General features: G+C 34.2%; 1 long non-coding RNA gene and 1 pseudogene across 1 annotated transcript; both read right to left on the bottom strand.

Moving 5' to 3' along the window:
- Positions 1-556: 556 nt before the first annotated feature.
- The window catches only part of LOC128182318 (mucin-2-like), a 42,976-nt pseudogene continuing 16,640 nt past the window's right edge, over positions 557-26,892 (bottom strand).
- LOC128179853 (uncharacterized) lies at positions 20,052-23,025 on the bottom strand. Its single transcript, XR_008243150.1, has 2 exons — positions 22,568-23,025; positions 20,052-20,348 (listed from the first exon to the last, which is right to left on the bottom strand). It is a non-coding gene; the product is annotated as an uncharacterized LOC128179853 (long non-coding RNA).

The raw sequence follows: 26,892 nt of genomic DNA, 5'->3' as shown, positions 1-26,892 counted from the left end.
TTAACAGAAAGCTGGCATCCGATTGGTACAGAAATATATCCCACAAAATGGCATGCCTAAACAAAAAGTGTGTTAAAATTTGAAGCATCTGCGATAAATAGCTGCTGAGAAATCTTTGAGGAAAATTTGTTTGAAAATTTTGGCTAAAATAAACAAAGTACTCATTTAACAGGAAGTTGACGTCTGATTGGTACGAAAATATATCCCACAATATGGCATGCCTAAACAAATAGTGTGTTAAAATTTCAAGCATCTGCGATAAATAGCTGCTGAGATAAATGCGACAGAAATTTTTGTTACGGACGGACAGACAGGCAGACGGACAGACGGACACACAAGGGTAAAACAGTATACCCCCTCTCCTTCGGAGCAGGGGTATAAAAATATATCCATATTTATACCAACACTCTTGCACAAAAAAATCCTTGCCAATGATTGTTTTTGTTATTTCCATATTCCTACCCTGACCCATAAAACTGTTTCAGTCACTCTACAGATCTAAATTTTAAAGCCTGCAGAAACAGTGTTAAATGAATAGATTACAGATTGAAACTGGTTAACTCTGACCTCCGGGCTGTGGAATGGGGATGACTGGAGCTGTGGTAATCTGCTGTGGTGGTACCAAGGTTGAGCCTGGGTTTGGTACAAGAGTTACGCCCACGGGAGTGGTGTTCTCTGGTGGTACTGGGGTGGTGGGTGGGGATAGGGGTGGGGTTGGGGGTGGACAGTACTGTACTTTGCAGCAGTTGTCTGTCTGGCTTGGTACCATGAAGCAGCTAGGCTTAACAGGGAAGGATGGGCACCTGTAAAAGCATATCAGAATAAAAAAACCATTCCGTGCTAAGATCGTTTTTGATGGGCCTTCCTTAAAGCACATTTAAATTAACTTTAAAATCAGAATGTTAAACGTAGATGACATTGTTACCTCTCGGTACACTTGTAGCGGCCTGTGGCTTGATCGATACATTCGCAGTTGTAGTCACATCCATCTTGCCAAGTCTGTCCATTGGTGTATTGTTGTCCCTTGTATACACAGAATGCTGCAATGGATCAGGTTATGCACTGTTACAGTACCCGCAAAGTTATTTTTTACAAGATAAAGGATAGGATAGGATTCACGCACGATAGGATAGCATTAACACACGATAGGACAGTATACACGCACGATACGATAGGATTGATACACGATACGATAGGATAGGATTGTAAAAAATAATGTTGCGGGTACTGTATATAATACCTGTATCTTGAATCAATTCCTGAATTATCACTTTTCTGTAATGTTTTTTCCCCTTTTATCAATAATTTTCTCAACACTTACTTGGTTTGGGTGAAGGTTTGTAAGGATTCTGTGTGGTAGGATTGTATCCCACAATCTCTCCTTTAGGCAGTGGTGTAACATAAGGATTGTAGGGTGTGGTAGGCTGGTTAGGATTGGGGGTGGTGGTTGGGTACTGAGGGTTGTAGGGTGTGGGTCTTGGGGTGCTGCAGACTGGCACCAGGCAGCATGGATCGGTGGGGTCAGCAGTCTTGGTACATCCTGCAGGTAAGTTAGGATACTGAGGGCACCTGGAAGTATAAACAATGGATACTTAACAACACTGTAATTGCACCTTACCAATCTTAATGAAAATGCCATGTACACATAAAAGAAGTAAAATTTCAATAATGCCCAATATCTTAATTCATATTAATTGCACATCAGTGTATCTAGTCTTGGCTTGACAGCTTGTAGTAGAAGCGGTTATCACAAACACAATTCTTAATACCATAAAACTTCTCTTCTGAACGAGAATATTCTTCACTTATATACACTTACCTGTCAAAGCAGTTGTAGATGTTGCTGTCACATCTGCAAGTGGTGGAGCAGCCATCTTGCCAGGTCTGGCCCTGGATGTATGGGACTCCTTTGTACACACAGATAGCTACAAGTACAATGCAAACATTGTCATACAGAAGTCTTTGGTTGGCAAGGGTAAAAATCTATAGAATTAGTAATGAATGGATCCACATAAATGATGGCAAGTGCTTTGTGAAACTTTTGACAGTGGTTGCATGTTCATTTACTGAGTGGTTTGATGGGTGGGGCATTGAAAAAAGAAATTTTTGAATTTTTTGACAGTGACCTTGATGGTCACTTACTTGGTGGTTTGGTGGGTGAGGGTGTTGGCTGTCCAGGGGCAGAGGTTGTGGTCTGACGACACACAGTCACCTTACAGCAGTAGTCGCTGGGGTCAGTCTCCAGGGTACATCCCGCAGACAGACGAGGAACTGTTGGGCATCTGTAAGATCAAAGCTTAGCATCAGAATCTGTATGCATTATTTAAATTTTTACAAATTTTTCAGAATATTGGGACCTAAAGTTTTATTTATCTTCATGTAAAATAGGAATGATCTAAGGTAGTTATCATGTTAATGTACATGTAAATCAATTTTCAGCTATGCCCAAAATCTTAAAATGTGAAATTTTCTAAATGAAAAAAGAATAATTCAAAAACATAACATTGAACTATAAATGAAAAAGGAGAAAAATATTCTTGTCTTAGCTGAGAAATTCCCATGTCATGTGCCAAATTAACAGATATACTGTACATCCATTTTTTTGTGTCACAAAATTTGCGAAACAGGATAAAATGTGTACCAATTTTAATTTGCCTTAGTCATTATTTTGCAATTCAAATTTTTTTACCAAACATTATTGGATATAATTTCTGCATATTGAATATTTTGCAATTTAAAAGTGATTGCAAAACATAGGTAATCACAGATTACAAAGCTCACCGAGACGAGGCATCAACTTTATGAGGCATCACCTTTAAAACCACCTTTATCATATGATATGAAAATCATAGTTAATGATCTTGGATATTCATGGATACTGTTTTGACACAATATCGTATATCATATGTAAAAAAATTGTATGATAATCCTATGTTCATTTCATACATTATTATAAGATACAATGTTTATCAATACAATAATATAAAATATGATATTGCATCCAATGATACTTACAATATATATCATTTAATACAATATAATACTGTAATAAATATTGATGCAATATGATTTTGTAACATATAATATGACATTGTATCGTGTTAAACATTATTGTATTTAATCACATAATACAATATCATAATATCTAATATAAATACAATATAGCATAATTTGATACTATATCATATCACATAATACATCACAATATTGTAACATATGATATTATATTGTATAATATAGTATAATTTTGTATTGTATGATATTGTATCATATTTGATACACAATATTGTATCATATGATACAATATAATTTGATAAAACATTGTTTCATATCATATGATACAATATCATCTGATACAGTACGATATTATATAATACAATATCATTTTATACAATATCATATCATATGATACAATATCATATTATACAATATCATATTATATGATATCTTATAATATCATATAATACAATTTCATGTATTATATAACAATATATTATATAAACCAATATCATATTATACAATATTGTATCATACGATATGCTATAATTATAATATACAATATCGTATCATATGATACAATATCATATATTGCAATATAATATGAAACAATATCATTCGATAAAATAATATATTATACAATATCATATTCTACAATATTGTATAATAATATACAATACTATACATAACAATATCATAATACAATATCATATAATAATGTACAAAAAAATTGATACAATATCATATCATATCATATAACTTTTTACAATATAATGTTTGATATTACATTGTATCATATAAAACAATAGTGTATCATATCATAGAATACTATATCATAGGAATCATGTTAAATCATTTAACAACAAACACACCTATCAAGCAGGTTTGAGTGAGGTAGGAGAATTTTTAGCATCCTTGATAATGGAGATCAGGCTCTGCATCTGAAGCTACCTCTGCAATTCATTTATATTATAGTTAAATCAATTATGCAAGCTATTATCTATAAAACATGTAACCTGTTCCAAAAAACTAAACCTCATCCAGCATCCGAAACCTATGGCTCAGATTCAGCATTCAAGCCTGTCAGATGCATCAGTATCATGAGATGCATCATCCCTGCAAGTTTGGTGATGTAAGGACCAGTAATAACTAAGATATAATCATCAGAGGGCACCTGCTCTAAAAACTTTAACCAGCTCTTAAAACCTTAACCTCATCCAGCATCCGAATCCTATGGCTCAGATTCAGCATTCATGCCTGTCAGGTGCATCAGTATCGTAAGACGCACCATCCTTGCAAGTTTGGTGAAGTTAGGACCAGAAATAACTAAGATATATTTTTTAGCATCCTTGATAATGGAGATCAGGCTCTGCATCTGAAGCTACCTCTGCCATTCATTTATATTATAGTTAGATCATATATGCAAGTTTGAAATAGTGCTATTACCTACATATATTAAACATGTGACCTGTTCCAAAAAAACTAAACCTCATCCAGCATCCGAAACCTATGGCTCAGATTCAGCATTCAAGCCTGTCAGGTGCATCAGTATCATAAGACACACCATCCATGTAAGTTTGGTAAAGTTAGGACCAGTAATAACTAAGATATGATCATCAGAGGGCACCTGCTCTAAAAACTTTAACCAGCTCTTAAAACCTTAACCTCATCCAGCATCCGAAACCTATGGCTCAGATTCAGCATTCAAGCCTGTCAGGTGCATCAGTATCATAAGACGCACCATCTATGCAAGTTTGGTGAAGTTGGGACCAGTAGTAACTTAGAAATGGCTATCAAAGGGCACCTGCAACAAAAACTTTAACCTGCTCGAAAAACCTAACTTCATCTAGCATCCGAAACCTTCGGCTCAGATTCAGCATTCAAGCCTGTCAGGTGCAAAAGTATCATAAGACACACCATCCATGCAAGTTTGGTGAAGTAAGGACCAGTAGTAAGTAAGATATAATCTTCAGAGGGCACCTGCTCCAAAAACTTTAACCAGCTCTAAAAACCTTAACCTCATCCAGCATCCGAAACCTATGGCTCAGATTCAGCATTCAAGCCTGTCAGGTGCATCAGTATCATAAGACACACCATCTATGCAAGTTTGGTGAAGTTTGGACCAGTAGTAACTTAGAAATGGCTATCAAAGGGCACCTGCAACAAAAACTTTAACCTGCTCCAAACACCTTAACCTCCTCCAGCATCTGAAATTCATGGCCCAGATTCAGCATCCAAGTCTCTCAAGTCCATTAGTAGGTCCAGATGCATCATTCATGCAAGTTTGGTGAAGATAGGACAAGTAATAAGTTAGATACAGGACCTGCAACAAAAACTTTAACCAGGTCCGGACGCCGACGCCGACGCCGAGGGTATAGCATAAGCTCCCCCCGACTTCGTCTCGGTGAGCTAAAAAAGCAAAAATTAGACCCCCACGAAAAATTACCAGAAATACAGTATGCATTTTTGTCAATTAAAAATTGGTATTGCTTTAATACTTGGTATATAAAAGTCCTCTCACCTCTCGGTACATTTGTACAATCCCATGTGTCCATCCTCACAGATACAGTTGTACTTGCATCCATCTTGCCACTGGTCACCTGTTCTGTAGGCCAGTCCATTGTAGATACAGACTGAAAAAAAAAAATTATTACTTCTTGCACAACATAAAATTAATGTGTTCAAAAATGTTGACCAGTTCAATGGTACTGCAAAGCTTTCTAAAAGTTTAACTCTTGACCCCTTAAAGCCAGTTTCTAACACAATGGTCAAACTGACAAATACAAATCAACAGACTTTATCTTAAATTTGATATAATAAATAAACATAAATTTTGTTCAACTATTTTCATTTCATTTCTCTCCCTCCTCCCTCCCTTTCTTTGTACCGTACCTATAAATTTGTTTAAATATTTACAAATCAAAATTTAGTGAATGAGTAAAATCATATCTCATATTCGCTTCATTTCCTATCCCATATTTCTAAACCATGCACAAAAACTTTCCTAACACTGAAATTCAGATTCCTCATCCTCCAAACACCAACCTCCCTTTTCTAAACATTTTTAGTAGGTAATAGTGTACAGGATAATCTCACCATCTGGTTTAGGAGTGCTAGGCTGAGGAGAAGGAGTAGGCTGCTGAGTTGGCAGGAATGGGTTGACAGTGGTAGGCTGGGTAGGAGGTAGTGTCTCGGTGATTCCATATCCTGTGAAGGATTCAGGCTGTCCCTTGATGGTGACAGGCTGGTTTGGTCCAGGTGTGGGCGTTTCACAGTGAGGCACCTGGCATCAGGTGGGGTCGTTTGGATCAGGGATCAATGTGCAAGAGGAAGGCAAGTTGTCGTAAGTGTTGCATCTGGAAAAAGAAAACAAATTGTCTTAAATATTATATATTCTATCTTTCTATTTCACTTGTTTTTTAGAATTATGAATGAAAAAGGTCAAATTTGTAGCATTTTAAACTACCGTATTTCACGGAATTTAGGTCGATACGGTCTATTGGGCGAAGGAGGCCGTTTTTAGCCAGAATATAAAAAAAAGTATAAATAGGTCGACTTCGAAGAATTGGTCGAAAAATTACCGCTAGTTCTAATGAATAAATGGTTTAAACCAATAACGTTATCATATAGTAGCCTTTAATCTTATTTCACAGTTTTAAACAAAAGGGAAATAAAATGTATTTCTTGAAAACGTCGTAAGAAAATGTCTGAAATTGCGTCAAAATTTTCAAACCAAATAATTCAGTACAGCCGGTTTTAATTTAAGATCGTTTTTTATTACTTCCCTGCCATGTGTACAAACTGGTGTTAACCGGGGGATAGTTACCTAGCCTGGAGGCATGACTACGGTAGCACATGCCACCCTGTGTCTCTATGTGACTTTTTACTGTGTATATACACACGAGTCAACCTCTGATCTTATTGAAGCCTGAAGGCATGAGAAGCATGTGCCGAGAGTTCAACTGTGTATAAACAAAGTCAGCGCTACCCAGACTGATTTCAGAGACACCTGGCTAAAATTTCATCGAAAGTTTTATGGTGAATATACAGAAAAAAACTTGTTCATGTATTCTATTATGAAAACAAATTGTTTTTTTTTTTTATTTCTACCCGACGATATTTCCCCCCGTAATTACCCTTTGTACGGTTCTCATTTTACTTTTACCACGCGAAATTGATTTCCTGTTTATCGTAAGCACACGATCAAAATGCATGACAGCATTTAATGATTCAGTCAGTGATCTAAGTAAGAAATGTAAGAAGAAACTAGAGCAAAGCTCGTTGCAAAGCAACGAGTGGGTCTTCCGTTCATGTCGGAAGTAAAGCTGGAAGTTCCTGTAAGAAGCAGAGCTCTTAAACCAATAACAAGAGAAACTAAAATAAAAAGATGAAAAAATCGAATTATTTCTGGTACGACTTAACAAAATCCGAATTATTTTAAGCACGACTTAACAAAAACCTTTCCGATTTCAAGAACGACTTAACAAAAAGTTCCGAATGTGTTAGAGTACGACTTAACAATTAATTTTAAGGTACAAGTTAATTTAATCAAGAACTTGATACTACTTTCTTAACCAAAAAAGCGGAATCTAAATTTCCGGAAAAATCAATTTTTAAAGCCAAATTTCTCTGTAATGCATCGTCCGATTTTTAAACGGTTTTCAGTGTTAGGTTCAGCTTAAAAAGCTCTACAAAACACATATTCGTTTTTGATTCGATCAAAAAATTCAATTTTTCGAAAAATTAAAATCACTTCCGGTTTCTACCGGAAGTGACAAAATAATTTTTTTTGTAAAAATGCCATAAGTAAATCCGCAGATTTACAATCACAGAAAATTTCAAGTCTTTATAAACAACCGTTTACGAGAAAAGTCCTGGACAAAATCACTTTTTGAAAATTTTTAAAATGACGTAACTAGAAAACGGAAGTGACATTATGACTGAAAGTTTAAAAGCTTCAAGGGACAAGTACTTAACATAATCCCTGAAAATTTCTTGCAAATCGGTTGAATAGTTTTTGAGATATAAAGGAAAAAAGAAGTCAGAAGGAAAAACAAGAAGAATAATAATAATAAAACTAGACACGATCTCGTTGCGAGCAACGAGGAGGTCTTCCGTCCGATTTTTAGAATAAGGAATGACCTTACTCTTGATCTTCGTCAACGAAACTTATCCGGAAAAGGAGGCGGAATCTATGAGTGTAATGTCTGTAATGAAAGACTATCTATCCCTTTAATGTCCCTTATTTGAGGTATCAGCTCCTTTTCATTCATTTTAGTTAAAAGGTATTTTTGTGTACCGCTAATAAGTGTTTAGAAATTGGTTACCGTTTTTTGAGATATCTGGGAAAAAAAGTTTTGATATCCGGTCCTAAAACTCCTTTTAGGGTCCAGATAACAAACAATATATGGTTGTACATTGTTTAGCACATTATTTTGAGCATCTTTTGTTAAATTTGTTCTATAATGTATCGCAAAATATTTCACGGTAAAAAGTTATCATTTAAATACTTTAGAGCCCCCTCAGCCCCTTATTTGAAGGGCAAGTCCCTTTTTTCTTGATTTCATAAGAATGTTCTTGTCAATTCAAACACTTTTTTTTCAACAAGTGTTTACAAATTTTGTACCGTTCTCGAGATATCTTGAGAGGGTCATTTCAGGGGCCGACCCTGTAACTCCTTTTAGGGACCGCATAACAAAGAAATTATGGTTGCAGATTGTTAAGCTCAATATTTTGAGCATCTTTTGTTCAAAATTGCTTTTCAAAATTGTCCTCTATTTTGAAATATTGAGCTTCAAATTTTTGGACTTCTGGCCCCTTAAAATCCCTAATTACGTAACATAGGAGTAAATGATTGCCATGTATAGGTAAATAACTTTAGAATGAACATAATTGCTTCTATAATGTATCACAAAATATTTCACGGTAAAAAGTTATCATAAAGAGACTTTAGTGCCCCTTCAGCCCCTTATTTGAAGGGCCAGCCCCTTTTACATGATTTCAGATGAAAGATCTAATCAATTGAAACACTTTTTTTTCAACAAGTGTTTACAAATTTTGTACCGTTCTCGAGAAATCTTGAGAGGGTCGTTTCAGGGGCCGACCCTGTAACTCCTTTTAGGGACTGCATAACAAAGAAATTATGGTTGCAGATTGTTAAGCTCAATATTTTGAGCATCTTTTGTTCAATATTGCTTTTCAAAAGTTTCCTCCATTTTGAGATATTGAGCATCAAATTTTTGGACTTCTGGCCCCTTAAATCCCCTAACTATGTAACATAGGAGTAAATGATTGTCATGTGTGGGTGAATGACATAAGAATGAACATAATTGCTTCTATAATGTATCACAAAATATTTCACGGTAAAAAGTTATCATTAAAAGACTTTAGAGCCCCCTCAGCCCCTTATTTGAAGGGCCAGCCCCGTTTTCTTGATGTCACATAAAAGCTCTTGACTTTATTAAGATTTTTTGTTCTACATATTATAACAAAATACAATCGAGGAAAGAGATATTGACAGAAAACAACGAAAAATCACGACGCTTTTTTAACTGTGATTTTCGAGCTCGGGCGAGCTTCGGCGCTTTTGGTCACAGGAAAATATATATACCACATGTCAGATCTACAACCTTTTGTCTACAATCCCTGAGATTTTGAACTCAATATCTTTAATCGTTTAGGAGTTTACCCCTGGACAAGCCGACCCTCTGAAAATCGTTATATTGTAAATAACTCAAAACCGGAAGTGACATCATCATTAAAAAAAATTTCCAATAAGGTTCAGATCATTATCTATCAGACCTGAAAGTTTCATGTAAATCGGTGGAGTAGTTTTAGAGAAATCGTGTACACAAAATTGGTTGGAAAAAAAAAGAAAAATAATAATAATAGGGAAAAAGAAACCGAACGAAAACAATAAGGTCTTCCGTTGGAAAACGGAAGACCTTAAAAAAACAATAGAATAACAAGAGGGTCTTCCGTTGACCCTAAAAATCGAATGATTCTTGGTACAACTTAACATGATCCGAATGTTTTTAAGTACGACTTAACCAAAAACCCTTAACCATTTCAAGAACGACTTAACAAAAAAAACACAATGTGTTTAAGTACGACTTAACAAATTTGACTTCATTTTAGGTACAAGTTTACTTTACCTTGAACTAACATCTTTTTTCTTAACCCAGAATGCAAAATTAAAATTTATGTAAAAAATCAATTTTGTTTAAAACATAATTCTGAGCAACTCTTCCTCTTCACTGCTTTTCAAAAGGTTGACGTACTGTGTGCTCGTTGCGTCATTAATTGTCAGAAACTTATCGATGTAAAGTTTACTTTACTGTACTTCTGTGAATATTTTCTATGTAAAATTACTCTGAACCAGACAACATTGAAATGGTGAACATTTCAAAGGGCCCCGCTTATGTTATTTCAGAGAATTCTGCTTTGACCTTGACCTATAACTTGAAATTTTTCCAGCTGGCATAGAACTTTTAATTCAATTTCATTCCCCCTAACATACATGCATTTATGTTCAATCTGACCAAGATTAAGCATATTTGGAAAATAATCTACTATTTAAAACTAATTTTAAAAAGATCTGCTATGACCTTCACATTGACAGACTTGGTTCAAGGTCACTGCACGCCATTAACCAATAAACTCTGTAAAGGTAAAATATTAGCCAAATAGGGGCTAAAAGGAGAGTATATCTATGCTCTTAAAATATGGATTTTTGTGTGATCTGATATGACCTTGACTCTTCATCTACAAATATCATTCGAGGTCATTGCATATATTTTGAACAAAGGCATCATGTGGGTGAAGTATGAGGCTGAATGGAGCAAAGGGATAGAAGATATACTCCGGACAAGGATTTTTAAAAATATAATTCTGGTATGACCTTCACAGTTTCTTTTCACTGAAAATAGGTTCAAGGTCACTAGACACCCTTTCACCCTTTACTCAAAAGCTCTGCTTATGTGAAGTCTGAGCCAAATAGGGGTTAGTAGAAATTATATATGCTCTCAAAAAAGGATTTTTGCATGATCCGATATGATCTTCACCCGTTACCTAGAAATTTCATGCAAGGTCATTGCACATCGTTTAACCATAGAGACACTCTGTGAGTATTAGCCAGATTGGACCAAAGGGAAAAAAGATATGCCCCAGACAAGGATTTTATATATATAATTCTGCTATGACCTTAACCTTATACCTAAAAACATGGTTCAAGGTCACTGCACATCCTTCAACCAAAGGAACCCTGTGGATGAGGTATGAGCCAGATTGGGCCAAGGGGAGAGAAGCTATGCTCCTGTCAAGCCATCTCGGATGGACAGATGGACAAATTGATCACTAAAAGGCGCCCGCATAAACATGTCTTTTTATCTAATTTAAAATAGTATCCATGCTATCTGCCCATGGTGAATAGTCATCAAAACCATTCATCAGCAGAATTTGATTTCCCTCCTTTTTAAGGTGGTATGGGACATCTGTCGATATTAATGTGGATTAAAGTACTATATAATTGAAAACTTTTCACCGGTTTAGAATTTTCAAATTTTACAATATTTAACCAAAAAATAGCTTTTAAAAATATTTGAAAAGGTAAAAATTGTAAAAACCCCAGCGGGATTCGAACTCATGACTTACAGGTTCCTTGTAAACCCTCTAACCCACTGTGCTAAGGAGTTAGGTGACCATTTTTGAAAAGAAACTACATGTACTTATATAATTACACTTTATTTTATTGTTTATTTCGATAAACAATACGTCACAACATGGAAGTGTCCCATATCACCTTAAACTCAGAACACCTCTGACCTAATAAGATCGCCGCATTAAATACAAAGTTTGATTTAACTCTAATTTGTTTATCATCAAGAAATTCTGCATCGCTGACAAATAAAGTTTTCTTCTGTATAATGAAATACCAATTAACTGACTATTCAGACAATAGCAAGTTTATTGTCTCATTCCATAGCAACTATTTCCCTTGGCTTTGCCTCGTTAAATAGTTGCTGTCTTGGGGGACAATAAACTTGCTATTGTCCTCATACCCAGTAAATACTAAATAGGCATATAATATCCCATCCACCTACATTTCATGTTATATAACCTCCCGTTTGTAACCTTCAATTTCACTGTAAAGTCAACATATCTGTCATAGCCGCAAGTTTCACAATTTATTTCTGCTTCTCATGTACTTAAAATTAGGGGCCTTAATATTGCTTACCAATTCCAACAAGAGACATCCCTCTAACTATTGATAATCATTAAAATTCATTTCATGAATCTACGCAACAATGATAAACCTTCAAGTACAGTCACTCTCAATTTTACAAAAATATTGACGGTACTTTATCCGAAACTGTTCCTTGTATCTTTAACTTAGTACACTAACATTTTTATGAAAAGACGGTTTGTCTTAGAATAAGAAAGCTAATGCAATTCTGAGAAAAAGAATACCACATATTGCCAATTCCATTGAGGTTTAATAAAAATATGGCCATTTAAGTGAACCCACCATTTCAAATTTCCTTTAGTAAACACAGATTTACAGGGTTCTCCATAGTAAAACATCTTTACCTGACCTTTTAGAGGTCAACTTTTGTTCAACCACCTTTAAAAAGAAACCTTATTCAATACAACATATGCCTACATGATATAATCATGATAAAAGCTTCACATCACTTAGAAATACCCTTACATGTATACCCCCCCCCCCCCAATCTTTTGATTTTCATAAAAAGTCATGGTTTGAAATGTTTTACCTAATTTTATGAAACGTGTGGCAATTTCCTTGAGTCATTTCTCACACATATTTGAAAACAATCATCAATGATTCTAAAATTTGATCTTTATTTGTTTATTGTATGATTTGTACCATTTTAATTAACAAATAGACAGCTGTCCTGCTTGTGATTTCTTGTTTTCATGAAAAAAGTAAGCTAACAATCATATTTAGTGAATATCTAATCTATTCTGATTTCTAGTCTTCTTCTAACCATTCTAAAACAGTAAGTTACAACCTACAAGTTAGACATCTGCCTTAAATTAGAATTAAATTCAAACATACCCAGGTAGCTGGAGACAGAGTTGATTTCAATGAACAATGTTCAAATTTGACATGTTTTTCTACTTTTTTATGCATATATACCTTAGAAAGGTAGAAATAGGTTGTTTCTTGTTCATTTCAAAAGTAATTATCATAGCAGATGTTATTTCAAAGTCAAATGTACATTTACATATCCTACATGTAATCTTAATGCAGACAATTAAATAGAGGGGGGGGGGGGTTCAATTATGTAAACACATCTAAATATCTTTATGAAATAAAAAACAAAGGAAACATAATTGTATACATTTATTGAAAAACAAATTTTCACAGCAATTATGAATTTCTTTAAACAGCCTTAATTTTGTTTTCATAATTTCTTATCAAACACAAACCACAACATGGCATGATGCTTTCTTCAAGTTCCATTATTGTTCATGCATTATCGGATTTAATTTGAATTACCGGTAAATAGTCTGTAGAACACAAGGAATATGCATGTGGATAGAGGTGACAGGTTAATCTCAGGAGCTGACCCACAAGAATCAACAGGTACCGGTAAAAGCCATGTGGTAACAAGAGTCTGTTTTGAGCTGAAATAAATAAAAAAAATAATTAGCTGTGTTTACATACATGTACTAGTAATAGCTGTGTTAACATTAACATATGCATAGTATTTCTGTAAAAAATACACTGACCATGCAGTGTAATAAGTATGACATATCCCAATACATGACATAACATTTAGGCAGTACAAGATCAAAAATCTGCATATCAAGTCATAATATAATATTAAAAAATTTTCATAGGTATAAACACTTATCAAATTGAGAAAGAGAGAGAGTTTGAGAGAGAGAGAGAGTTTATTACCGTACTTGTAGTGCAACAGTCAATATTTCAATTCGTAAATTACAAACGAATATTACCCACCGAACAGCGTCAAAGTACATGTACTGGTATTAGCTTCTGGTATACCATTTTTTATCAATTCTACTGTGTGTTTTTTTTTTGCAAATAAATTTAGGGAGGGTTTTTGTTTATTTTCTTATAAATTACATGTTTTAAAAACAATACTACGTGTAATAAGCATAAAACATGTATGAGTAAACTTAATGAAGAATTTTTAATAGATTATTTTTCAAAGAATGTGGTACATTACATGTATGTCAATCTTTATAAAACTAGCGTAAAACTAGTCAAGTGCTCTACCAACTGAGCTACATGTATCTGGCACCGGTATTCAAACCAGTCTGACCGTCACATTCCTCCCCCTTAAATGATCTTCACCCTCGAAGATCATCCCTGGCAGGATCGAGTTAACCTGTTAGTTCCAGGGGTTGGTCACAACACCAATTTTGTAACAGGATGGGAGAAATAATGAAGGACCAAACCGGGATTTGAACTTGGGCCCCCTGAATCTCTAGTCAGGTGCTCTACCAACTGAGCTATCTGGCACTGGTATTCAAACCGGTCTGATCGTCACATATATAAAGAATTATTTTAAACAATGTTGTTCAATAAAAAATAACACTCGCAACCTTCAGTTTTTGTCTGTAATTAATCAATATTGGCGTGCGATCAGTTCTCGCCGAGTACCATTTCTCACCAGTGCATTGTTACGTCATTTTATCAACACATAAAATTATATACGAAAATATGATGTAACAGTGCACCAGCGAGAAATGGTCCTCGGCGAGAACTGCTCGCACGCCAGTACTGCCAGTAGTCAGATTAAAAAAAGAGAATAAAAAATTACATTTAAAACATTAACAAGGACAATTTAAGTACACATCATAACTGCTAAACAAGAAAAATTATGTGAACTGGTAGATTGGTAGGCATAGTTCTAACTTGTAACCTACATGTACAAGTACATGTACCGGGTACCCGTTGGTCTGCTAAACCTCTTTAATGATACAATGATCGGCATCATAAAGATATTAAAGTCATGTTTTAACTCTGAAGTCTGAAGTATACAATTTTATTTACTTGAAGTTATGTCTACAGGGTATTCATGACTACATTTGGAGTCTTCTGCACAAGAATATATGATATGTTTCTAATTAGACCCTGCTTTGAATTTTGAGTTGAAAATTCACAATCTGTTATTTTTTTAAATAGATATTATAAATTCAGTTACCCTTTCCAGTCCCTCATGAACCTCGAGCGAGTCTAAACATCCATGAAACATGTAAAAATTACACGTTATAGTAAACAAACACCCACACCATAACAAAAACATCTAACAGTGTGCACGTACTTACATGTACATCTATACTATATACTAAATTTTAACCAGTTAACAAGAAACTTTAAAAGGAGTAAAAGCCTCACCTTCTTCAGTATCATCCACATAAATCACACACTTTATTGTCCATCTTTTCTCCTTTATTACTCGTAGCTTATCAAAGGCTGATCGTCGACAGAAGTGTGGCTGTCAGAATTTCCTCGTAAACGATTCACACGAGAAAAATATCCTCCTTAAACAAATATGTAGTATTGTTCCCTGTGCATGTTCATATGTTTCACAGCAAATTGAAAATGCATGTGTACACCGAAAGAATACACAACTTCTCTTCTGCATTACGGCTCTCTCTTTTCTACAATGCCGTTCGTTACTGTTTACATTCGGCGCGCGCGCGGGGGTTACAAACAGGGGCGCCCCGACAAATAGTTGCACATAGAACGTTTAAATAATGTGTGTTCATTGAATTCATAAATGATATAGATGAAAAAAATGAAATTGAATCACAACAATTTATCTAAGACGCAACACAACGTAATGCAGTAAATGCCTGGGCCTTAATGTGGCATTTGTTTGCTTGTGTGTCTATGTAGACATATTAACTCGTTCATGTACGATTCTCACATATTTGTTTTATGAAATTTGAAAAAAAATATAGCACAGAACTTGTTTAATTTGATACCAAGTGACATTATTTAATATATTAACAATAACTGAATTAATTTTTTTTCATAAAATGATAACGATTTTTGCTATCAGAAAAATACGTGTATGAGCTGCTGACCCCTAATTATAGGGGCCAGCCCTTTTTTCTTAATTTTAAATGAAAGCTCTCGTTATTCTAAACAACTTTTGTTCTATATGTATTAATAAAATATTTTTAGTTTAAAGGTTATAATACAAAAAGCAACAAAATTTCAGCCCCGAAAAAATCTTAAACTTTGGCGACAAATAGCTCAAAAACTAACAAAGAAATTACCAAAATTTTCATGCCAGCAAAACTATAAAATGTTACCGACAAGTTCGCCAAATTTCATGCATCTATCATCTGTAGTTCCCGAGATCAACTCTGGACAAAAGACCCCCCAATTTTCAATTAAAGGGCAATAACTCATAACCGGAAGTAAATTTTAAAAATTTGAAAAAAACGTCTAGAGATATTAATATCATCTACATACCCTGAAAGTTTCATAGCAATCAGACAAAAATATTCGAGAAATCTCGTGCACAAAATTTGCGGGAAAAAAAAAAAAATAATAACTAGAGCAAAGCTCGTTGCAAAGCAACGAGTGGGTTTTCCGCTAATGTCGAAAGCAACGCTAGAAGTACGTCTAAGAAGCAGAGTTCTTATTAAATCTAGTAACAAAGAAACCTAAGTACAAAAAGATAAAAAAAAATCGAATGATTCTTGGTACAACTTAACATGATCCGAATGTTTTTAAGTACGACTTAACCAAAAACCCTTAACCATTTCAAGAACGACTTAACAAAAAAACCAATGTGCTTAAGTACGACTTAACAAATTTGACTTCATTTTAGGTACAAGTTTACTTTACCTTGAACTAACATCATTTTTCTTAACCCAGAATGCAAAATTAAAATTTATGTAAAAAATCAATTTTGTTTAAAACATAATTCTGGGCAACTTTTCCTCTTCACTGCTTTTCAAAAGGTTGACCTTTCGTACTGTGTGCTCGTTGCGTCATTAATTGTCAGAAACTTATCGCTGTTAAGTTTACTTTACTGTACTTCTGTGAATATTTTCTATGTAAAATTACTATGAACCAGACAACATTGAAATGGTGAACATTTCAAAGGGCCTCGCTTATGTTATTTCAGAGAATTCTGCTTTGACCTTGACCTATAACTTGAAATTTTTCCAGCTGGCATAGAACTTTTAATTCAATTTCATTCCCCCTAACATACATGCATTTTTGTTCAATCTGACCAAGATTAAGCATATTTGGAAAATAATCTACTATTTAAAACTAATTTTAAAAAGATCTGCTATGACCTTCACATTGACAGACTTGGTTCAAGGTCACTGCACGCCATTAACCAATAAACTCTGTAAAGGTAAAATATTAGCCAAATAGGGGCTAAAAGGAGAGTATATCTATGCTCTTAAAATATGGATTTTTGTGTGATCTGATATGACCTTGACTCTTCATCTACAAATATCATTCGAGGTCATTGCATATATTTTGAGCAAAGGCATCATGTGGGTAAAGTATGAGGCTGAATGGAGCAAAGGGAGAGAAGATATACTCCGGACAAGGATTTTTAAAAATATAATTCTGATATGACCTTCACAGTTTCTTTTCACTGAAAATAGGTTCAAGGTCACTACACACCCTTTCACCCTTTACTCAAAAGCTCTGCTTATGTGAAGTCTGAGCCAAATAGGGGTTAGTAGAAATTATATATGCTCTCAAAAAAGGATTTTTGCATGATCCGATATGATCTTCACCCGTTACCTAGAAATATCATGCAAGGTCACTGCACATCGTTTAACCATAGAGACACTCTGTGAGTATTAGCCAGATTGGACCAAAGGGAAAAAAGATATGCCCCAGACAAGGATTTTATATATATAATTCTGCTATGACCTTAACCTTATACCTAAAAACATGGTTCAAGGTCACTGCACATCCTTCAACCAAAGGAACCCTGTGGATGAGGTATGAGCCAGATTGGGCCAAGGGGAGAGAAGCTATGCTCCTGTCAAGCCATCTCGGATGGACAGACCGACAAATTGATCACTAGAAGGCGCCCGCATAAACATGCCTTTTTATCTAAAATAGTATCCATGCTATCTGCCCATGGTGAATAGTCATCAAAACCATTCATTAGCAGAATTTGATTTCCCTCCTTTTTAAGGTGGTATGGGACATCTGTCGATATTAATGTGGATTAAAGTACTATATAATTGAAAACTTTTCACCGGTTTAGAATTTTCAAATTTTACAATATTTAACCAAAAAATAGCTTTTAAAAATATTTGAAAAGGTAAAAATTGTAAAAACCCCAGCGGGATTCGAACTCATGACTTACAGGTTCCTAGTAAACCCTCTAACCCACTGTGCTAAGGAGTTAGGTGACCATTTTTGAGAAGAAACTACATGTACTTATATAATTACACTTTATTGTTTATTTCGATAAACAATACGTCACAACATGGAAGTGTCCCAAATCACCTTAAACTCGGAACACCTCTGACCTAATAAGATCGCCGCATTAAATACAAAGTTTGATTTAACTCTAATTTGTTTATCATCAAGAAATTCTGCATCGCTGACAAATAAATTTTTCTTCTGTATAATGAAATACCAATTAACTGACTATTCGGACAATAGCAAGTTTATTGTCCCATTCAACAGCTACTATTTCCCTTGGCTTTGCCTCATTAAATATTTGCTGTCTTGGGGGACAATAAACTTGCTATTGTCCTCATACCCAGTAAATACTAAATAGGCATATAATATCCCATCCACCTACATTTCATGTTATATAACCTCCCGCTTGTAACCTTCAATTTCACTGTAAAGTCAACATATCTGTCATAGCCGCAAGTTTCACAATTTATTTCTGCTTCTCATGTACTTAAAATTAGGAGCCTTAATATTGCTTACCAATTCCAACAAGAGACATCCCTCTAACTATTGGTAATCATTAAAATTCATTTCATGAATCTACGCAACAATGATAAACCTTCAAGTACAGTCACTCTCAATTTTACAAAAATATTGACGGTACTTTATCCGAAACTGTTCCTTGTATCTTTAACTTAGTACACTAACATTTTTATGAAAAGACGGTTTGTCTTAGAATAAGAAAGCTAATGCAATTCTGAGAAAAAGAATACCACATATTGCCAACTCCATTGAGGTTTAATAAAAATATGGCCATTTAAGTGAACCCACCATTTCCAATTTCCTTTAGTAAACACAGATTTACAGGGTTCTCCATAGTAAAACATCTTTATCTGACCTTTTAGAGGTCAACTTTTGTTCAACCACCTTTAAAAAGAAACCTTATTCAATACAACATATGCCTACATGATATAATCATGATAAAAGCTTCACATCACTTAGAAATACCCTTACATGTATACCCCCCACCCCCCAATCTTTTGATTTTCATAAAAAGTCATGGTTTGAAATGTTTTACCTAATTTTATGAAACATGTGGCAATTTCCTTGAGTCATTTCTCACACATATTTGAAAACAATCATCAATGATTCTAAAATGTGATCTTTATTTGTTTATTGTATGATTTGTACCATTTTAATTAACAAATAGACAGCTGTCCTGCTTGTGATTTCTTGTTTTCATGAAAAAAGTAAGCTAACAATCATATTTAGTGAATATCTAATCTATTCTGATTTCTAGTCTTCTTCTAACCATGCTAAAACAGTAAGTTACAACCTACAAGTTAGACATCTGCCTTAAATTAGAATTAAATTCAAACACACCCAGGTAGCTGGAGACAGAGTTGATTTCAATGAAAAATGTTCAAATTTGACATGTTTTTCTACTTTTTTATGCATATATACCTTAGAAAGGTAGAAATAGGTTGTTTCTTGTTAATTTCAAAAGTAATTATCATAGCAGATGTTATTTCAAAGTCAAATGTACATTTACATATCCTACATGTAATCTTAATGCAGACAATTAAAAAGAGAGGGGGGGGGGGTTTCAATTAAGTAAACACATCTAAATATCTTTATGAAATAAAAAATAAAGGAAACATAATTGTATACTTTTATTGAAAAACAAATTTTCACAGCAATTATGAATTTCTTTAAACAGCCTTAATTTTGTTTTCATAATTTCTTATCAAACACAAACCACAACATGGCATGATGCTTTCTTCAAGTTCCATTATTGTTCATGCATTATCGGATTTAATTTGAATTACCAGTAAATAGTCTGTAGAACACAAGGAATATGCATGTGGATAGAGGTGACAGGTTAATCTCAGGAGCTGACCCACAAGAATCAACAGGTACCGGTAAAAGCCATGTGGTAACAAGAGTCTGTTTTGAGCTGAAATAAATAAAAAAAATAATTAGATGTGTTTACATACATGTACTAGTAATAGCTGTGTTTACATTAACATATGCATAGTATTTCTGTAAAAAATACACTGACCATGCAGTGTAATAAGTATGACATATCCCAATACATGACATAACATTTAGGCAGTACAAGATCAAAAATCTGCATATCAAGTCATAATATAATATTAAAAATTTTTCATAGGTATAAACACTTATCAAATTGAGAAAGAGAGAGAGTTTGAGAGAGAGAGAGAGTTTATTACCGTACTTGTAGTGCAACAGTCAATATTTCAATTCGTAAATTACAAACGAATATTACCCACCAAACAGCGTCAAAGTACATGTACTGGTATTAGCTTCTGGTATACCATTTTTTATCAATTCTACTGTGTATTTTTTGTTTGCAAATAAATTTAGCGAGGGTTTTTGCTTATTTTCTTATATAAATTACATGTTTTAAAAACAATACTACGTGTAATAAGCATAAAACATGTATGAGTAAACTTAATGAAGAATTTTTAATAGATTATTTTTCAAAGAATGTGGTACATTACATGTATGTCAATCTTTATAAAACTAGCGTATATTTCGTGCGCCATAAATTGCAAGTTTTTTGTAAATATCATTTACTTGCATGATAGGTATATATGGTCTAACCAAAATTTTCTTCATAAAGCTACAGCTGTATGTACCACATATATGTTTTGTCACAAGTATACATTTTAAAAAAAAATACCCAAATTCAAACAGTTTAAATAAACTCAACTCATTCACTGATAAGTTCATTGTGTTTTGTGCGTGCATATCTTATTTGTCTGCTGCAACAGCAGCCAATCAGCAGTAAGCTGAATCCACAAAAAGAAAGTTTGTGTTTTAGGAGTGGGTAAATTGTTTATGCGACACTGTCAAGAAAACCACACCAAATAATAACAAGAAACATAAATATTCACTTAAATGTATTCTGTTGTAAAGTAAAGGTTTTTAACACTTATTGCATCTTGCAAAACATGTGATGACCTTAATCATCTGTCATATATCTGATATACATGAATATGTAAAAGATGGGAGAAATAACGACGGAACAAAGTGGGATTCGAACCTGGCCCTCTGAATCTCTAGTCAAGTGCTCTACCAACTGAGCTACATGTATCTGGCACCGGTATTCAAACCAGTCTGACCGTCACATTCCTCCCCCTTAAATGATCTTCACCCTCGAAGATCATCCCTGGCAGGATCGAGTTAACCTGTTAGTTCCAGGGGTTGGTCACAACACCAATATTGTAACAGGATGGGAGAAATAATGAAGGGATTTGAACCTGGGCCCCCTGAATCTCTAGTCAGGTGCTCTACCAACTGAGCTATCTGGCACTGGTATTATTTTAAACAATGTTGTTCAATTAAAAATAACACTCGCAACCTTCAGTTTTTGTCTGTAATTAATCAATATTGGCGTGCGATCAGTTCTCGCGGAGTACCATTTCTCACCAGTGCATTGTTACGTCAGTTTATCAACACATAAAATTATATATGAAAATATGATGTAACAGTGCACCAGCGAGAAATGGTCCTCGGCGAGAACTGCTCGCACGCCAGTACTGCCAGTAGTCAGATTAAAAAAAGAGAATAAAAAATTACATTTAAAACATTAACAAGGACAATTTAAGTACACATCATAACTGCTAAACAAGAAAAATTATGTGAACTGGTAGAATGGTAGGCATAGTTCTAACTTGTAACCTACATGTACAAGTACATGTACAGGGTACCCTTTGGTCTGCTAAACCTCTTTAATGATACAATGATCGGCATCATAAAGATATTAAAGTCATGTTTTAACTCTGAAGTCTGAAGTATACAATTTTATTTACTTGAAGTTATGTCTACAGGTATTCATGACTACATTTGGAGTCCTCTGCACAAGAATATTTGGTATGTTTCTAATTAGACCCTGCTTTGAATTTTGAGTTGAAAATTCACAATCTGTTATTTTTTTAAATAGATAAATTCAGTTACCCTTTCCAGTCCCCCATGAACCTAGAGCGAGTCTAAACACCCATGAAACATGTAAAAATTACACGTTAGTAAACAAACACCCACACCATAACAAAAACATCTAACAGTGTGCACGTACTTACATGTACATCTATACTATATACTAAATTTTAACCAGTTAACAAGAAACTTTAAAAGGAGTAAAAGCCTCACCTTCTTCAGTAACATCCACATAAATCACACACTTTAATGTCCATCTTTTCTCCTTTATTACTCGTAGCTTATCAACGGCTGATCGTCGACAGAAGTGTGGCTGTCAGAATTTCCTCGTAAACGATTCACACGAGAAAAATATCCTCCTTAAACAAATATGTAGTATTGTTCCCTGTGCATGTTCATATGTTTCACAGCAAATTGAAAATGCATGTGTACACCGAAAGAATACACAACTTCTCTTCTGCATTACGGCTCTCTCTTTTCTACAATGCCGTTCGTTACTGTATACATTCGACGCGCGCGCGCGGGGGTCACAAACAGGGGCGCCCCGACAAATAGTTGCACATAGAACGTTTAAATAATGTGTGTTCATTGAATTAATAAATGATATAGATGAAAAAAATGAAATTGAATCACAACAATTTATCTAAGACGCAACACAACGTAATGCAGTAAATGCCTGGGCCTTAATGTGGCATTTGTTCGCTTGTGTGTTCTATGTAGACATATTAACTCGTTCATGTACGATTCTCACATATTTGTTTTATGAAATTTGAAAAAAAATATAGCACAGAACTTGTTTAATTTGATACCAAATGACATTTTTTAATATATTAACAATAACTGAATTATTTTTTTTTCCTAAAATGATAACGATTTTTGCTATCAGAAAAATACGTGTATGAGCTGCTGACCCCTAATTATAGGGGCCAGCCCTTTTTTCTTAATTTTAAATGAAAGCTCTCGTTATTCTAAACAACTTTTGTTCTATATGTATTAACAAAATATTTTTAGTTTAAAGGTTATAATACAAAAAGCAACAAAATTTCAGCCCCGAAAAAATCTTAAACTTTGGCGACAAATAGCTCAAAAACTAACAAAGAAATTACCAAAATTTTCATGCCAGCAAAATTATAAAATGTTACCGACAATTTCGCCAAATTTCATGCATCTATCATCTGTAGTTCCCGAGATCAACTCTGGACAAAAGACCCCCCAATTTTCAATTAAAGGCCAATAACTCATAACCGAAAGTGAATTTTAAAAATTTAAAAAAAACGTCTAGAGATATTAATATCATCTACATACCCTGAAAGTTTCATAGCAATCAGCCAAAAAATGTTCGAGAAATCTCGTGCACAAAATTTGCGGGAAAAAAAAAAAATAACTAGAGCAAAGCTCGTTGCAAAGCAACGAGTGGGTTTTCCGCTGATGTCGAAAGTAATGCTAGAAGTACCTCTAAGAAGCAGTGTTCTTAATCTAATGACAAAAGTAACTTAAGTACAAAAAAGATTTTAAAAATCGAATGATTCTTGGTATGACTTAACAAAATCCGAATGGTTTTAAGTACAAATTAACAAAAAACATAACCATTTCAAGACCGAGTTAACAAAAAAATCAGAATGTGTTTAAGTACGACTTAACAAATTTGACTTCATTTTAGGTAAAAGTTAACTTTATCTGGAACTAACATCTAATTTCTTGACCCAGAATGCAAAATTAAAATTTCCGTAAAAAATCAATTTTGTTTAAAACATAATTCCGAGCAACATTTCCTCTACACTGCTTTTCAAAGGGTTGACCTTTCGTACTATGCGCTTGTTGCATCATCAATTGTCAGAAACTTATCGATGTATAGTTTACTTAATTTTATTATTCCTCTGTGAATATTTTTATTTAAAATTACTATGAACCAGACAACATTGAAATGGTGAACATTTCAAAGGGCCCCGCTGATGTTATTTTAGAGAATTTTGCTTTGACCTTGACCTATAACTTGAAATTATTCCAGCTGGCATAGAACTTCTAATTCAATTTCATTGCCCCTAACATATAGGCATTTTTGTTCAATCTGACCAAGATTAAGCATATCTGGGAAATATTCTACTGTCTAAAACTAATTTTATTAAGATCTGCTATGACCTTCACATTGACATGGTTCAAGGTCACTGCACGCCATTAACCAATAAGCTCTGTTTAGGCAAAATATTAGCCAATTAGGGGCTAAAAGGAGAGTATATATATGCTCTTAAAATATGGATTTTTGTGTGATCTGATATGACTTTGACACTTGATCTACAAATATCATTAGAGGTCATTGCATATCCTTTGATCAAAGGCATCATGTGGGTGAAGTATGAGCCTGATTGGAGCAAAGGGAGAGAAGATGTACTCCAGACAAGGATTTTTTAAATATAATTCTGCTATGACCTTCACAGTTTACCTTGAAAATAGGTTCAAGGTCACTACACACCCTTTACTCAAAAGCTCTGCTTATGTGAAGTCTGAGCCCTATAGGGGTTAGTAGAAAGTATATATGTTCTGAAAAAAGGATTTTTGCATGATCCGATATGATATTTCACCCTTTTCCTAGAAATTTCATGCAAGGTCACTGCACATCGATTAACAATAGAGACAGTCTGTGAGTATTAGCCAGATTGGACCAAAGGGAGAGAAGATATGCCCCAGACAAGGATTTTATATATGTAATTCTACTATGACCTTAACCTTATACCTAACAACATGGTTCAAGGTCACTGCACATCCTTAAACCAAAGGAACCCTGTGGATGAGGTATGAGCCAGATTGGGCCAAGGGGAGAGAAGCTATGCTCCGGTCAAGCGATCTCGGATGGACAGACGGACAAACTGATCACTAGAAGGCGCCCACACAAACTTGCTTTCTATCTAATTTGAAATAGTATCCATGGTATCTGCCCATGGTGAATAGTCATCAAAACCATTCATCAGCAGAATTTGATTTCCCTCCTTTTTAAACTCGGAACACCTCTGACCTAATCAGATCACCGCATTAAATACAAAGTTTGATAACTCTAATTTGTTTATCATCAAGAAATTCTGCATCGCTGACAAATAAAGTTATCTTCGGTACAATAATATACCAATTAACTGACTATCTGGACAATAGCAAGTTTATTGTCCCACCCCACAGCAACTATTTCCCTTGGCTTTGCCTCATGAAATAGTTGCTGTCTTGAGGGACAATAAACTTGCTATTGTCCTCATACCCAGTAGATACTAAATAGGCATATAATATCCCATCCACCTCCATTTCATGTTATATAACCTCCAGTTTGTAACCTTCAATTTCACTGTGTAAAGGCAACACAACAGTCAAAGCCGCAAGTTTCACAATTTATTACTGCTTCTCATGTACTTAAAATTAGGGGCCTTAATATTGCTTAGGCCTAAAAAAAAAAAAGTTGTGTGTTTCGGGTAACCCGACCTAACCTACAAAAATGGCCCGATCCTCCCATTTTTAGATGCCTGATTTTATCCGACTGTGAATTTTATCTTATTTCCAATAAAAAATACGTTTTTAAATATGAAACAAACAAACATTCTTAGGATTCAGGCAAAAAAAATAGATAAAATAAAAAAAAATCCCCACCTACCTAACCTAATTTTTTCATTAGTGTTACCCTAAACACACTATTTTTTTTTTAGGCCTTACCAATTCCAACAAGAGACATCCCATTAACTATTGATAAACATTAAAATTCATTTCATGAATCTACGCAACACTGGTAAATCTTCAAGTACAGTCACTATCAATTTTACAAAAATATTGACGGTTCTTTATCCGAAACTATTCCTTGTACATGTACCTTTAACTGCAATTAGTACACTAACATTTTATGAAAAGACGGTTTGTCTTAGAATAAGAAAGCTAATGCAATTCTGAGAAAAAGAATACCACATATTGCAAATTCCATTGAGGTTTAATAAAAATATGGCCATTTAAGTGAACCCCCCATTTCCAATTTCCATTAGTAAACACAGATTTACAGGGTTCTCCATAGTAAAACATCTTTACCTGACCTTTTAGAGGTCAATTGTTGTTCAACCACCTTTGAAAAGAAACCTTATTCAATACAACATGCATCTACATTATATAATCATGATAAAAGCTTCACATCACTTAGAAATATCCTTACATGTATACCCCCCCCCCCCCCATCTTTTGATTTTCATAAAAAGTCATGGTTAAAAATGTTTTACCTAATTTTATGAAACTTATGGCAATTTCCTTGAGTCATATCTCACACATATTTGAAAACAATCATCGATGATTCTAAAATTTGATCCTAATTATTTGTTTATTTTATGATTTACACCATTTTAATTAACAAATAGACAGCTGTCCTGCTTGTGATTTCTTGTTTTTATGAAAAAAAGTAAGCTAACAATCATATTTAGTGAATATCTAATCTATTTTGATTTCTAGTCTCCTTCTAACCATGCTAAAACAGTAAGATACAACCTACAAGTTAGATATCTGCCTTAAATTAAAATAAAATT

This window comes from Crassostrea angulata, chromosome 4 (genome assembly GCF_025612915.1).
Source record: "Crassostrea angulata isolate pt1a10 chromosome 4, ASM2561291v2, whole genome shotgun sequence".
NCBI classification, from domain to species: Eukaryota; Metazoa; Mollusca; class Bivalvia; order Ostreida; family Ostreidae; genus Magallana; species Magallana angulata.
Note: the sequence above shows the minus strand (reverse complement) of the source record. Positions and strands in the feature narration are given on the sequence as shown.